This window comes from Rattus norvegicus, chromosome 10 (assembly GCF_021556685.1).
Source record: "Rattus norvegicus strain SHRSP/BbbUtx chromosome 10, alternate assembly SHRSP_T2T, whole genome shotgun sequence".
Taxonomy (NCBI): domain Eukaryota; kingdom Metazoa; phylum Chordata; class Mammalia; order Rodentia; family Muridae; genus Rattus; species Rattus norvegicus.
This window is the reverse complement of record NC_141543.1, coordinates 40,230,312-40,243,441: the sequence shown is the minus strand read 5'-3', so window position 1 is coordinate 40,243,441 and position 13,130 is coordinate 40,230,312. Positions and strand designations below refer to the sequence as shown.

The 13,130-nt window shown below is 45.2% G+C and overlaps 1 long non-coding RNA gene across 1 annotated transcript; it reads right to left on the bottom strand.

The window, feature by feature from the left end:
• Positions 1 to 785: 785 nt before the first annotated feature.
• LOC148002845 (uncharacterized) lies at positions 786 to 13,097 on the bottom strand. The gene is made up of 3 exons (XR_015631564.1): positions 12,973 to 13,097; positions 2,966 to 3,086; positions 786 to 1,974 (listed from the first exon to the last, which is right to left on the bottom strand). It is a non-coding gene; the product is annotated as an uncharacterized LOC148002845 (long non-coding RNA).
• Between the last annotated feature and the right edge of the window lie 33 nt (positions 13,098 to 13,130).

Genomic DNA, 13,130 nt, shown 5'->3' with positions numbered 1-13,130 from the left:
CAATAACTATAAGAAAAGGATTCCTTTTGCTCCGGAGAATAGAATCTAAGGCCTAGGTGGAACCTAGCATTCCAGTTAGACTATGTCAGTCACCACTAGGGAGGCTATGCCAAAGAGGCAGACAGAATACTTTTTCCTGTATCGAATACTTTTCCCTCCTACAATTCTTCCGGTCCTTACCATCCACCTTGAGGTTTGGCTGGGTCTGCTCACCTTTCTGAAGCTGGAGTCAGAGGCCTAACTTTTCCTTTCTTTTATCTATCTTCTTCTTTTAGATGCTGGCTAGAACCTAAGTGTGCTGTTTGTGATGTTTTAGGCTTACTTCTTCTCTAAATACTCCCTTACCTTCATGAGGCAGCCTCCCCACTGTATGTCTGTCCTCCACGGTAGCCTAAACATCACGGCTGCTTCTCTTTCTCTTCTCCTCTGGGCAGCTGCCGATATTTATAGCTTGCCTGCCCTGGGATGTTTTTTCTTTTAAGCTCTAATAAAATTGTCCTTAAGCCTCCATTTGAGTCCATTCTTGAATTCTTTTTATTAATGAGACCAAGATAAGGCCCCAGTAAGACCCCGAGAGGGGACCCCAGATTCCTCTGTATCAGTACCAGCAGTGGAGCTTCATCCCAAAACACGTGGCCTTTGGTGTACATTAAAGATGCAAACCGTAGGGGTTGGGGATTTAGCTCAGTGGTAGAGCGCTTGCCTAGCAAGCGCAAGGTCCTGGGTTCGGTCCCCAGCTCCGAAAAAAAAAAAAAAAAAAAAAAAGATGCACACCGTAACAAAGCTCTGTGAACAATTTACTTTTATTAAAATTTGATGTATACGTTTGAAATCTCCATTGAATATAACTATTTTAATAAACAAGTGACCTTTTGGTCAGGTCCAACGGAAACAACAGAAATTCCGTTGTCATGTCAAGTGTAATGGCACTTGCCCAGATCCATGCACTCGGGAGACTTGTATTCAACATTAGTCTGGACTGCGTGATGAGAGCCTGAGTGGAAACTTCTGGTTTCTTCTTTGAAAACCGGTTATGTCAAATGACGCTTTGCTGGGGCAGACAGGTGAGAGAATGTTTTGCTGAAGCACACACAGGTAAAAGGATGTTTGCTATCTTGGACATGTGAAAGGACGTGTGTTGTGTAGAAGGGTATAAACATGGCCCCACAGACAGCGGGAGCTTGAGGGTTGGTGTTGGGAATTGTTTCTAATGCTTTGTCTTAATTTGGCTCCCAGAAGCTGTTCTCCCAGACACTGAGGGTCCCTGCCCCCAGCTGGCTTTGATTGGTAATAAAGAATCATACAGCAAATGGTTGGGCAGGGAGACAGAGACAGGACTTTTGGATCATTCAGGCAAGGGGTGAGGGAGAAGAAAACCCAACAGAATCGCCATGGTGGGAAAGCAGAAAGATCAGACTAAAAGGCCTGCCTACATGGAAGAATCAGGTAAGTGGCCACAGGGGCCAAGCCCCTGACTGGGTCTGGGGCAGCAGAGATAAAATATAGAGTTAGCAAATATTAATTCAGGAATACTGGAGTGGAGTGTGCGCTCGCTGCAGGGAGGTTGAGAAGTGCCCAGCCATTGAGCTAGTTAGGCATATTAAAAATTAAGCTGACACCCACGTGTGTGTGTGTGTGTGTGTGTGTGTGTGTGTGTGTGTCTTTCATTTGTGATCCAGAGAGCTCTGGAGGATGGCTAGAGACTTGACCATCTTCCAGGAGGGAGCTCAAAGTGGATTAACTATTTAGAGGTTCACAGCATTTCACTTTGCTCCGACAGCACCATGTATTGGTTCCCCTTACATTGCGTTGTTGAGCATTGCTTGTGGTGACTTCATAGAGAAACTTGCCAAAGAACTTCTCGTGAGATTCTTGCTGCTTCCTCAGACTCAGGCAGGTTGGCAAGCCTTGGGGTTTCTTCTGGATGGAACTGCAGTTGCTGGTTCATGTGTAGTGTCCGCCAAGGGGACTGGACTGAGAACAGTGAAGATTGGAATCGCCCCAAAGAACTATGTCTGAACAGGGCAACTTCCCCCATATCCTAATAACCTTTTCTCCCCATTGCCTCTGTTGGGTGGTGGGCTAGAGGGGAGGTTGAACCCTTATTAAAGTAGGTTGAGAAAAATTTATGCCCATAAATGCCTGGTGTTTGTTTTTGTTTGTTAGTTTGTTTGTTTTTGTTGCTGTTTTTAAGGGAAAGAAAAGAGAAAAAATCTGATGTGGTAACTTGGGGAGTGTAGCTCAAATGGTTGAGCATTTGTTTACTGTGTGTTGGAAAAGAATATTCTTGGTGTCCCACAAAGGAACACAAACAAATTCAAAGTAAATGGCAAGAAATTTTCCTATTGCAAAGAGGGTGTGTCACGACCCAAATTGGGTGAGAAAGCGCTCAAGGGTGGGAGTCCACTTTGTTTTTAACAAGGGTGGTGACTGTGTCTCATTCTATTGATAGGAGCTCGACCTCACAACCTCACTCTCTTGGCTAATTCCTAATTGCCTGTGGGAAAGAGTGTGATAGTCAAAGTGTCCAGGGGTTGGGCAAACAGGCAAATGTCATACTCATGACTTTCATAAGATGGGGTGCTTCGTGCAGTGCTGGTCATCGGCATGAAGCAATCCGTTTCTCCCATGTGTGACACCTTAGGTTTGATGCCCAGCACAACGACCATAAAAACAACAAAATTGCTTTATAGGGAACTTCTATTGAAATTGAAGATTGAGAAGGAACAGAGCCTTCATGGCATGGGCTGATTAACAAAGCAGAGGAAGGAAATGTTAAAAAACTAGCAGTCTAGGACTTATTGTTATGCACCCTGAATCTCTGGATACCATGCAACCCTCTGTTCCAAATGTCTACCGTCAGAAGGGACCTCAAGCTCGCACTCCAACTAGCAGCTGGAAGCATGCTCCATCCCAACAGGCTCTTTCGACGTTCTGTACGTCATAACCATCTTTCTTTCCTTACCTTCAAACTTCTGACCCTCTGCCTCCACATCTCCCATGCTGGGGTTTCAGGTGTGCACCACTCTCCCAGTTTCTATAGGAGACACGCTTACTCTTCGAAGTAGAGAAACTTTGACACAGCACTGTGGAGTGAGACCGAATGGTGAGATTGAATTAAACAAAGCAAAACAAACACACTTAAAGCTAAGTATCTGGTCTTTGTTCTCGGGGCACAACTCTTAAAGCCCTGGGGATTTCAGACACTAGTGTCTTTTGTAGGCTAGTTAGATAAGTAGCAGGTAGACTTGTAGACAACTTTACGAGAGAGTTGTTCTGGAGTGAACTGGACTATTCAACACTAAAGAGAGCCAAAGCTCTCAAGGAAAGGAGAGAGGCTGGATGCTGAATTATTCACCAAGGGCCAATGATGTATTCATTCAGTCCCATGCCAGGAAACTGCCTCAAAGATCCTTAACTTGAGTAGACCTCAGCTATACAAAAAGATTACCAGCACCTAAGGGATGCTGAAATTATCTTCCCCAGGGAAGAGCACACCAACTGGCTGTCTGATAGCAAATGGTCATCCCTAAACACACACACACACACACACACACACACACACGTAACATGATCCAGACTGAGCAGGTTATATTTAGGAATATATGTATATAAGTATACTTGTATGCATATAATAACAATTAATGAAAGGAGAGGCTGGGGCTGGGGGTTTAGCTCAGTGGTAGAGCGCTTACCTAGGAAGCGCAAGGCCCTGGGTTCGGTCCCCAGCTCCGAAAAAAAGAACCAAAAAAAAAAAAAAAAAAAGAAAGGAGAGGCCATGAATTTTAAAGAGAGCAAGGTAGAGAGCATGGAAGGGTTTAGAAGGAGGCAAGGGAAAAGGAATGTTATATTATAATCTCAAAAACAATAAGATAAAAAATTTAAAAATGTTAAAAAAAATCCTTAAATTGCAGGTCCAGAGAGCTTACAGGTTGGTGAACTCATTGACAAAACTGATAGGTGACATCCACAGAACGGGCATAGGAATTCTACATTTCTGTCCCAAGACTTTGCCCTACACATCTCTCCCATTCGACTGGTTTATAATAATCTAACGGCCATGATATAGTTTGAATGTCTCCTCCAAAACTCGAATTGAAATTTAATTGTTACAATGACAATACAGGGGATTAGTCCTTGAAGAGATGACGGAATAAGGTCATTATCCCCTGGAGTAGGGTGCACGCCTGGAGAGTGAATAATTAGAAAAGCGAGGTCAGCTACGTTGGCATTTTTTTTCTTGCCTTTACCCCGTTGCTACCTTTCTGTGCATCTGTTGCTATCCTCTCTGTTATGACCCAGCAAGAAGTCCTCTTAATATTGGACTTCCCAGACTCCTGAACCATGAGAAATAAATTTCTCTTCTTTGTAAATCATCCATTCTGTGGTATTCTAGTATAGTAACAAACACTAGACTAAGCCACTCTCGTTTCTAGAGTCCTGTGAGGTGTGCCAAGTACAGAACAAGAACTGAAGAGAGGTTGTGGGAACTCTGACTTTGTGGTGGAGTCGGACAGAAGTGTGGGTATTCAGAGAGTTGCAGGAATCAGTTGTGTGTGCATAGAAGTGTGTGTATAAGGAATATGGGGGTGTCCCTGTAAGCATAAAGGGTGTAGATATGAGTACAGAAAATAACAAACACACCTGGACTCCCTGTGTCTGGAGGTGGCTTGCTCTGATCCTGGGCCCAGAGTCAGGAATCTCTCCAGCACCCACACACTGGAGAAAAGACCCAAGAACACTCCCCAGAAGCAACTTAGGCTGGAAGGAGACTTATTAGTTGTCTGTTAGGATGCTGGGGGCTAAAAGTAATCAGACTTGCCTTGGACTGGCTTGCCTGAGAAGGAAATCCAGCAATGGGAAAAGCTCCAGACTGACAGCTGCACATCCAGTTCATGCTCTGGCTTTGGCCCCAGGCTTTTCCCTCCCACTGCTATAAGCCAGGCACCAGCCACGACTCATCCTTGTTCCTGCTGGAGAGGTAGAGAGAAAGCCTTCTCTCTATCGCATTACAGAAACAATCTTCAGCCAGTTTTGATACCTACCCGACAATGCCAGACTGGACCTGTCAACAAGGAAATGCCAAGGCTAACCAGGTTAACCCGGGTCCCTGGCTGGAAGATGGAGAGATTCACCCTTTGCTTACATTGGCTAACATGCCCATGTTTACCTTATGAAGGAGCAGGCTGCATGCACCCAGGGTAGTCACTGCACTGTGGACACTGCCTAGAGCTATCATGGTCCGTGAGGAAGGCCTCTCCCCTTCTCTATTGCCTCTCCTCCTCATTTCTTCCCTCTCTCACCCATTCCACCCTCTTTCTGCTTCACTGCTCTGATCTTCCAGCTCTTGTTTTCCTTCTTGTCCTTTCCTGTTTTCTGGAAAATATTTTTTTCTTTTCTTTTTTTTTTTTCGGAGCTGGGGACTGAACCCAGGGTCTTGTGCTTGCTAGGCAAGCGCTCTACCACTGAGCTAAATCCCCAACCCCTGTTTTCTGGAAAATATTATACGTGTGTATATATCGTACATCAGCTATTCTGGTAGACGGTTTGGCTCCCATGTGTACACATGCTCAGCTGTCACCCCGGTCTCTTAGTGCATCTACTTTGGAATATCGCAGACCAGCTGTCTTGTGAACACAGCATTGTATTTACTCTCACAGCTCTAGACGGGAAAGAAACCAAGACCCGGGTGTTGATAGGTTTGGTGTTTGGTGGGCAGGTTTTATACACCCTGGTCACCCAGAGACTGAGAACACCAGAGCACCCTTCTCAGCTTCATCTGTCCCAAGCCATCTGTGGTCACCTGTGGTCTGCCTGCCCAAAACTCTTCTCTGTACTGCAGTTAGTGACATGCAGAATGACTTTCAGGCGGCCACAATTATGAACACCCTCATAAGATTATGACCGGAAGTGGTGGCATATAGCTTTAATTCTTGCACTTAGAAGGCAGAGGTAGTTGGATCTCTGTGAGTTCAAGGCCAGACTGGTCTACGGAGTGCGTTTCAGGACACCCAGGGCTACACAGAGAAACCCTGTGTCAAAAAAACAAAAAACAGGGGCTGGGGATTTAGCTCAGTGGTAGAGCGCTTACCTAGGAAGCGCAAGGCCCTGGGTTCGGTCCCCAGCTCCGAAAAAAAGAACCAAAAAAAAAAAAAAAAAAAAAAAAGAACCAAAAAAAAAAAAAAAACAAAAAACAAAAAACAAAAAAAAAAGCAAATTTAAAAAATTTTGACTGGAAATCCTATGGGAAAATACCTGTTGTCTAGTCACACAGGGTCACACTGGTAGAAACAAACTTACTGTGTTGCCAATCGTGAATACTGTAACATTCATTCATTGCATTATATGTGAACATGATGGGCTATCTTTTCGGTCTAAGTGTTTTCTAGGTTATACTTCCTTGTCTCTTTATTTGAGAGAGGCTCTTATCTGTAGTCAGGGATTATGTAGGCCAGACTGACCTCAAGCTCACAGCAATCCTTTTACCTAGCCCTCTAATGTTTTAAAACTCTGTGTCTGTGCGTGTGCATGCGTGTGCGTGCGTGTGTGTATTTACGCTACCAAATATGTGTGGATGTAAGAAGACAATTTGTGGAAGTTGGTAACCTCCTTCTATGTGGGTCCTGGGAATTGAACTTAAGCTACCAAGATTGGCAGCAGGTCCCACAATGAGTTATCTCACTGTCCTGTGGCCCCTTTAAAATATTGTTACAGTTTACCTTTTTGTATGTGGGAGTGGTGGGGTGGGCGGGAGGGGTGGTCCTTGTGTGTGCCTGGGTGTGTGTGTGTGTGTGTGTGTGTGTGTGTGTGTGTGTGTGTAGTAGCCAGAGGTAGCTGTTGGGAATCTTTCTCTATTGATGCCTGCTTTATTTTGTTGCTATTACATGTGTGAGCACATGGGTGCCCTGGCACACATGGAGATCAGAGGACAACTTTGTAGAGTTCAATGCTTACATGGGTTTTAGGCATAGAAATGAGGTGGACAGCTTGTGCGGCAAACACGTCTCACTGGCTTTCCCCTTTGCTTTTGAGGCAAGGTCTCTCATTGAAACTAGAGCTTGCTACGTTGGCTAGAGTGTCCGGGAAGCAAGCCCTAGGCTTCTTCTATCTCCACTTCCCCAGTGTTGGCATTACAGGTTCCTACTGGCCTGCCTAGATCTTTTACTATTTTTACAAAATATTTCGATCATATTCTTTCCCCTCCTCAACTTCTCCTGGATCCTCCCCACCTTCTTACCCAACCAATTTCATGCTCTCTCTCTCTCTCTCTCTCTCTCTCTCTCTCTCTCTCTGTCTCCCCCTCTGTCTCCCTCTCTCTCTCCTTCTCTCTCTCAATGCTAAACAAAGCAAGTAAAAATCAAAATAAAAACAAAACAAAGGAAGAAAGGAAGGAAGGAGAAAGAAAGAAAGAAAGAAAGAAAGAAAGAAAGAAAGAAAGGGAGGAAGAAAGAAAGAAAGAAAGAAAGAGAAGGGAAATATAAAGAAAGCAACAGCAGGGCAGCAGTGGTGGCACACTCCTTTAATCCAAGCACTCAGGAGGCAGAGGCAGATGAGTCTCTGAGTTCGAGGCCAGCCTGGTCTACAGAGCAAGTTCCAGGACAGCTAGAGCTACACAGAGAGACCCTGTTTCAAAAAACAAACAACAACAAAAAGAAGTCAAATAAAAAAAAAGTGCACAAAAACCAACCCAACAACCACTCCGCCCGCCGCCCCGACCCAAAGACATATAGAGTCTTTTGTTGGCCAGACTACTTCTGGGAATGGAGCCTAACCTAGAGCGTGGTTGAAAGAGCAGTGATACTCCGTTAAAGAAAAGTGATTTTCCCCAGTAGGTATCAATTGCAAAGAGCTTCTCAGTTAGCGATAGTAAGCTGTGTCCACTTTTCCAGTGCTGGGACCTGATCTCCCAGGCCCAGCTTGTGTGTGTGTGTGTGTGTGTGTGTGTGTGTGTGTGTGTGTGTGTGTGTGTGTGTCTGTCTGTCTGTCTGTCTGTCTGTCTGTTTGTCTGTCTGTCTCTGTGTGTGTGCATGTGTGCATGTGTGTATTTTCCAGAAAGGGTTTCACTGTATAGCCCTGGCTATCTTTCTATCCTGGAACTCACTCTGTAGTCCAGGTTGGCCACAAACTCACAGAGATCCGACTGCCTCTGCCTCCTGAGGGCTGGGATTAAAGGTGTGTGCCACCACTGCCCGATGTGTCCTGCCCGGCTTTTATATGGATGTTAGGGTCTGAACTCTGGTTCTCATTGTTGTACAGGAAGTACTTTAACAACGGAGCCATCTTTTCAGCCCACGTTTATTTCTTCCTGTATAAAAAATGTCTGCTGTGCAGTAGTGTGCCAGCAGCAGCTCCTCCATGGGTTTTACAGTGGGCCTTGACCATCTGTCTTTTTGTGAGTGTGCGCTGGTGTCTACGCGTGAGAAATCCCCTAAGGAAGCATTCCTCAGAATGTACTCTGACTGTTGGAAACACAAACACACACACACCTTTGATGAAAAACTCTTGGTTTTTCTTTGTTAGGTCACAGGATTCCTTAGGCTCACAGTGAGCATGTGATCCCAAACCAGGTGAAGCAAACTGCCCCCCACAGGCAGCTCTGCCTCAGGAGGATCAGTAGATATGGTATCTTAAGCCATAAGACTGTTCGGGGCTCAGAAGATGTTGTCTTAAGATTCAAGGAAAAGCTCTTGCAGTCAAAGATTATATTTATCTTCATACCGACACAGTCATAAAAATAGATCTTGTGAGGCAGGGCTAAGGGGGAGGCTCAATAGGTAAATGCTTGAAGGCCTGAGTTTGGATTTCCAGCACTCGTGGAAAAGCTGGAAACAGCTGGGGACAGCGACCGTTCTGTAACCCAAGTGCTAGGAAGGGGAGTGGGTCCTGACAGGCTGATTCCTAGACCTTTCCTCAGCCAGTTTATCTGTATCAGGGAGCTCCAGGTCCTTTGAGAGACAGTCACAAAAGCTAAGGTGGAAAGTGACTGAAGAAAACCACCAATGTCTGCCTCTGACCTCCAGATGCATACACACACCACCACACCCACCACCACCACCACCACCACCACCACCACCACCACCACCACCACCACCACCACCACCACCACCACCACCACATAGATCATTTGTTATATATTGTATTATATATGATTAGTTTTTCTTATATATTTAGGTATTTTAGCATCTTTTTAAAAAATTTATTTATTTTTTGAGTACTCTATCTGCATGTACACCTGCATGCCAGAAGAGGGCATCGGGTCCCATTACAGATGGTTGTGAGTCACCACGTGGTTGCTGGGAACGAAACTCAGGACTTCCTCAAGAGCAGCCAGTGCTCTTTACTGCCAAACAATCTCTCCAACCCCTATTTTAGCATCTTAAAATAATTCTTTCTGGCAGAAGCGTTTAACTCTCCAAGAGCTAGCCGATTCTCGAGAGGTTGGGCGGGTTTAGCTAGAGGCATCCCAGAGATATACAAATTGACCAATCAGAACCATGCCTCTTCCAGCCCGCCCCAATACCCGAGTAAGCTCTAGGACTCGGCCTTAATGACCGCTGAGAACTAGGAACAAGAGGCTGAGGGAACACCTGTTTTGGCCTGTTATTGTGTTGTTCTAACAGAGAGCCGCAGCCTGGGTTGATTTAGAAACAATAGAAATTTATTTGGCTCATGGTTGCAAAGTCCAAGACTAAGGAACCAGTGGTGGTACGGGCTCTTCATCAGCACCGTCTCCATGACTAGAATCTGAGAGAAAGAGCAAGAAGAGGCGCTCTCTCTCTCTCTCTCTCTCTCTCTCTCTCTCTCTCTCTCATCTTTATTAACTTGGGTATTTCTTTTTTTTTTTTTTTTTTTGGTTCTTTTTTTCGGAGCTGGGGACCGAACCCAGGGCCTTGCGCTTCCTAGGTAAGCACTCTACCACTGAGCTAAATCCCCAGCCCCAACTTGGGTATTTCTTATTTACATTTCGATTGTTATTCCCTTTCCCAGTTTCTGGGCCAACATCCCCCCCCCCCCCCGGCCTCTCCCCTCCCCTTCTCTATAGGCTTCCCCTCTCCATCCTCCCCCCATTACCGCCCTCCCCCCAACAATCACGTTCACTGGGGGTTCAGTCTTGGCAGGACCAAGGGCTTCCCCTTCCACTGGTGCTCTTACTAGGCTATTCATTGCTACCTATGAGGTGGGAGCCCAGGGTCAGTCCATGTATAGTCTTTAGGTAGTGGCTTAGTCCCTGGAAGCTCTGGTTGGTTGGCATTGTTGTTCATATGGGGTCTCAAGAGGCCATCTCTTATGGAAAATTCTCTCAGTGGCAACACAGTCAGGCAATCATGGTACTTACCCTGTCACGTAGAGCATGGCGCTCACCACCTAACTGGTTCCTATGAGGCCTTCCTGACGTTGTATATTGAGTTTCCAGCATGTGAGCTTTATGGGCACACTTAGACAGAGCACCACCTCTCCCCTAGTTTAGAACTTGATGAAATTGTTCAAGCCAAGCTATCCTAAATCATCCACCAACCCCAGTTTTCTTTCATGAGGAAACCATAATAAAAGTGCTGGTATAAACCTGTCCTTTCCTCTTGTCTTTTGCCTTTTGAATGCCCTGGTGTCGTTTTTTCACATGGCCTCATACAGTATGATATGCCTCTCCTCTGTCTGTGACCTGTGAATATATCCACTTTGTTTCCTGGAGACAAGTCTGGATGACCCAGACCTCCACCCCCAGAGCTATCTCTTTTTTTTTTTCCCCTTTTTTCAGGAGCTGGGGACCGAACCCAGGGCCTTGCACTTCCTAGGCAAGCGCTCTACCATTGAGCTAAATCCCCAACCCCTTCAGAGCTATCTCATTGGCCAAAAGGCCATCATCAGCAAGTCTGGAAGCTTGAACTCCTAGAGTTCAATTCCACACTAGAAGAGAACAGACTTTCAAAAGCTGTCCTCTAGACTCTCTATGTGTGTCCTCTTCCCAACACACAGGTAAATAAATGTAATAAGAAATAAATAGAAAAATATAAGTTCAAAACATGTTTCTTATGGAGGAAGGGTTCCATGAGGGAGAAATGGCAAGAGTCCAAAATCATCACAAGGCGGCCCTGCCTACAGGCGGGGCAGGGAGCCCGGTGTAGGCATGAGCTGCAGCCGTGGTATGTGTGTTGTTATGGTTAAATATTACATGTCCTCCAAAAGCACCCATGTTGTCGGCTGGGTCCTTAGCTGGAGGCTCTATTTCAGGCAATGAAAACTTTTAAGAGGTGAGAGCTAGGTGGAGGAAGTGGGCCGTTGGTGGCATGTTAGGGAACTATTCCTCATGTTGGCAACTTCCTGTCTCTCTGCTTCCTGCCCATCATAAGACGATTAGCTTTGACCTACCACCCACTCTCCGCCATGATTCATGTGACTCTGTCTATGATATAGACGCAATCAAACCAAATGATTGTGGGCTAAAATGACTGAAATAAAACTGGCTTCCTTGAAGTCAGTGGTTCTCAACCTTTGGGTCGAGACTCCTTCAGAGGGTCAAACGACCCGTTCACAGGAGTTGCCTAAGAAGATCCAAAAAAAAAAAAAAAAAAAAACCCAAAAAACAAAACCCCACAAACAAACCAAAAAACCCAGATATTTACATTCTGATTTGTTGCAGTAGCAAAATTAGAGTTAAGAAGAAGCAACAAAATAATTTTATGATGGGGTGGGTGTCACCACAGCATGAGGATAGTTCATTAGGAAGAGTAGGGTAGCAGCATTAGGAAGAATGAGAATCACTTCAAGTTTTCTCACGTATTTATCACAGTGACAAACACAAACAAAAAACAAACAAACAAAAAAACCCCAGACTTAAACAACACTGCCATGTTCTAAGAGCCTTCCTGGAACTTCTGCACAGGAGTTCTGGCAAATGCATTCAGGAGCTGCCTGAGAGCAGAGCCAGGCCAAGAGGGAAAAGCCAGTTCTGATCACACTGCAGGTACATCTGGATCTCAAGCCACAGCTCAGCCAACTTTCCAGTTTTTTGAGGCAAAGACTGAAATTTTGCTGGGACCAGTTTTCACTGAGTTCCCTTTACTCAAACCAAAAGAGTCCAGGCAGATGTTCCTGGGGGAATGGTCTTTTTTCCTCCTTCATGAAATTGTTGGAATGCTTTAGGATTACCGGCCTCTAGCTTTTGGCAAGCTCTCTTTAACTGGGCCACTCCTGTGGTTGTTTTGCTCTTGCTGGTTTACACCTGAGGCCTTGGGCTCTCAAGGTGAGCAAGCTGGCAGTGACCTGCATCGTAAGCTGTTGTTTTTTCCTACATGAATTCTTGATCGTATCTCTCTTTCCTCAGAGACTTTTCACTCATTGTTTTCTCTTTTTGTTGCAAACCTGATTGTGGTTGGTAATTTATTTTATTAAACTCTTTCTGTCTATTAAACTTTTACTGTTCAGATTACTCGGTGGGGCTAGGAACCATGGAGTACTTCTGTAGTTCTAGCATCCGGGAGACAGAGGCAGGTGGATCTCACTAGGCTACATAATGAGACATTGTTTCAAAACAGGAACAAACCAAAATAAAACTACTTAATGGTTTCTTTATCTGGGACAAGATGCGCATGTGTTTGTTAAGTCTGTGTTCTTCTGTGCATATAGATGTGGAGCCCAGAGGACAAATCTGTTATTATTCCTCAGATTCAATCCACCCGCTCTTGAGCCAGGGTATCTGTTTTAGTTAGGGTTTTACTGCTGTGAACAGTCACCACGACCAAAGCAACTCTTTAAAAGAACATTGGGGGCTGGAGAGATAGCTCAGTGGTTAAGAGCACTGACTGCTCTTCCCAAGGTCCTAAGTTCAATTCCCAGCAACCACATAGTGGCTCACAACCATTTGTAATGGGATCCGATGCCCTCTTCTGGTGTGTGAAGACAGCTACAGTGTACTCATACATGAAATACATAAATAAATCTTTAAAAAAAAACATTTAATCAGGGCTGGCTTACAGATTCAGAGGTTCAGTCCATTATCATCAAGACAGGAACATGGCAGCATCCAGGCAGGCATGGTGCAGGAGGAGCTGAGAGTCCTACATCTTCATCTGGAGGCTGCTAGCAGAATACTGACTCCCAGGCAGGTAGGACAAGGGTATTGAAGACCACAC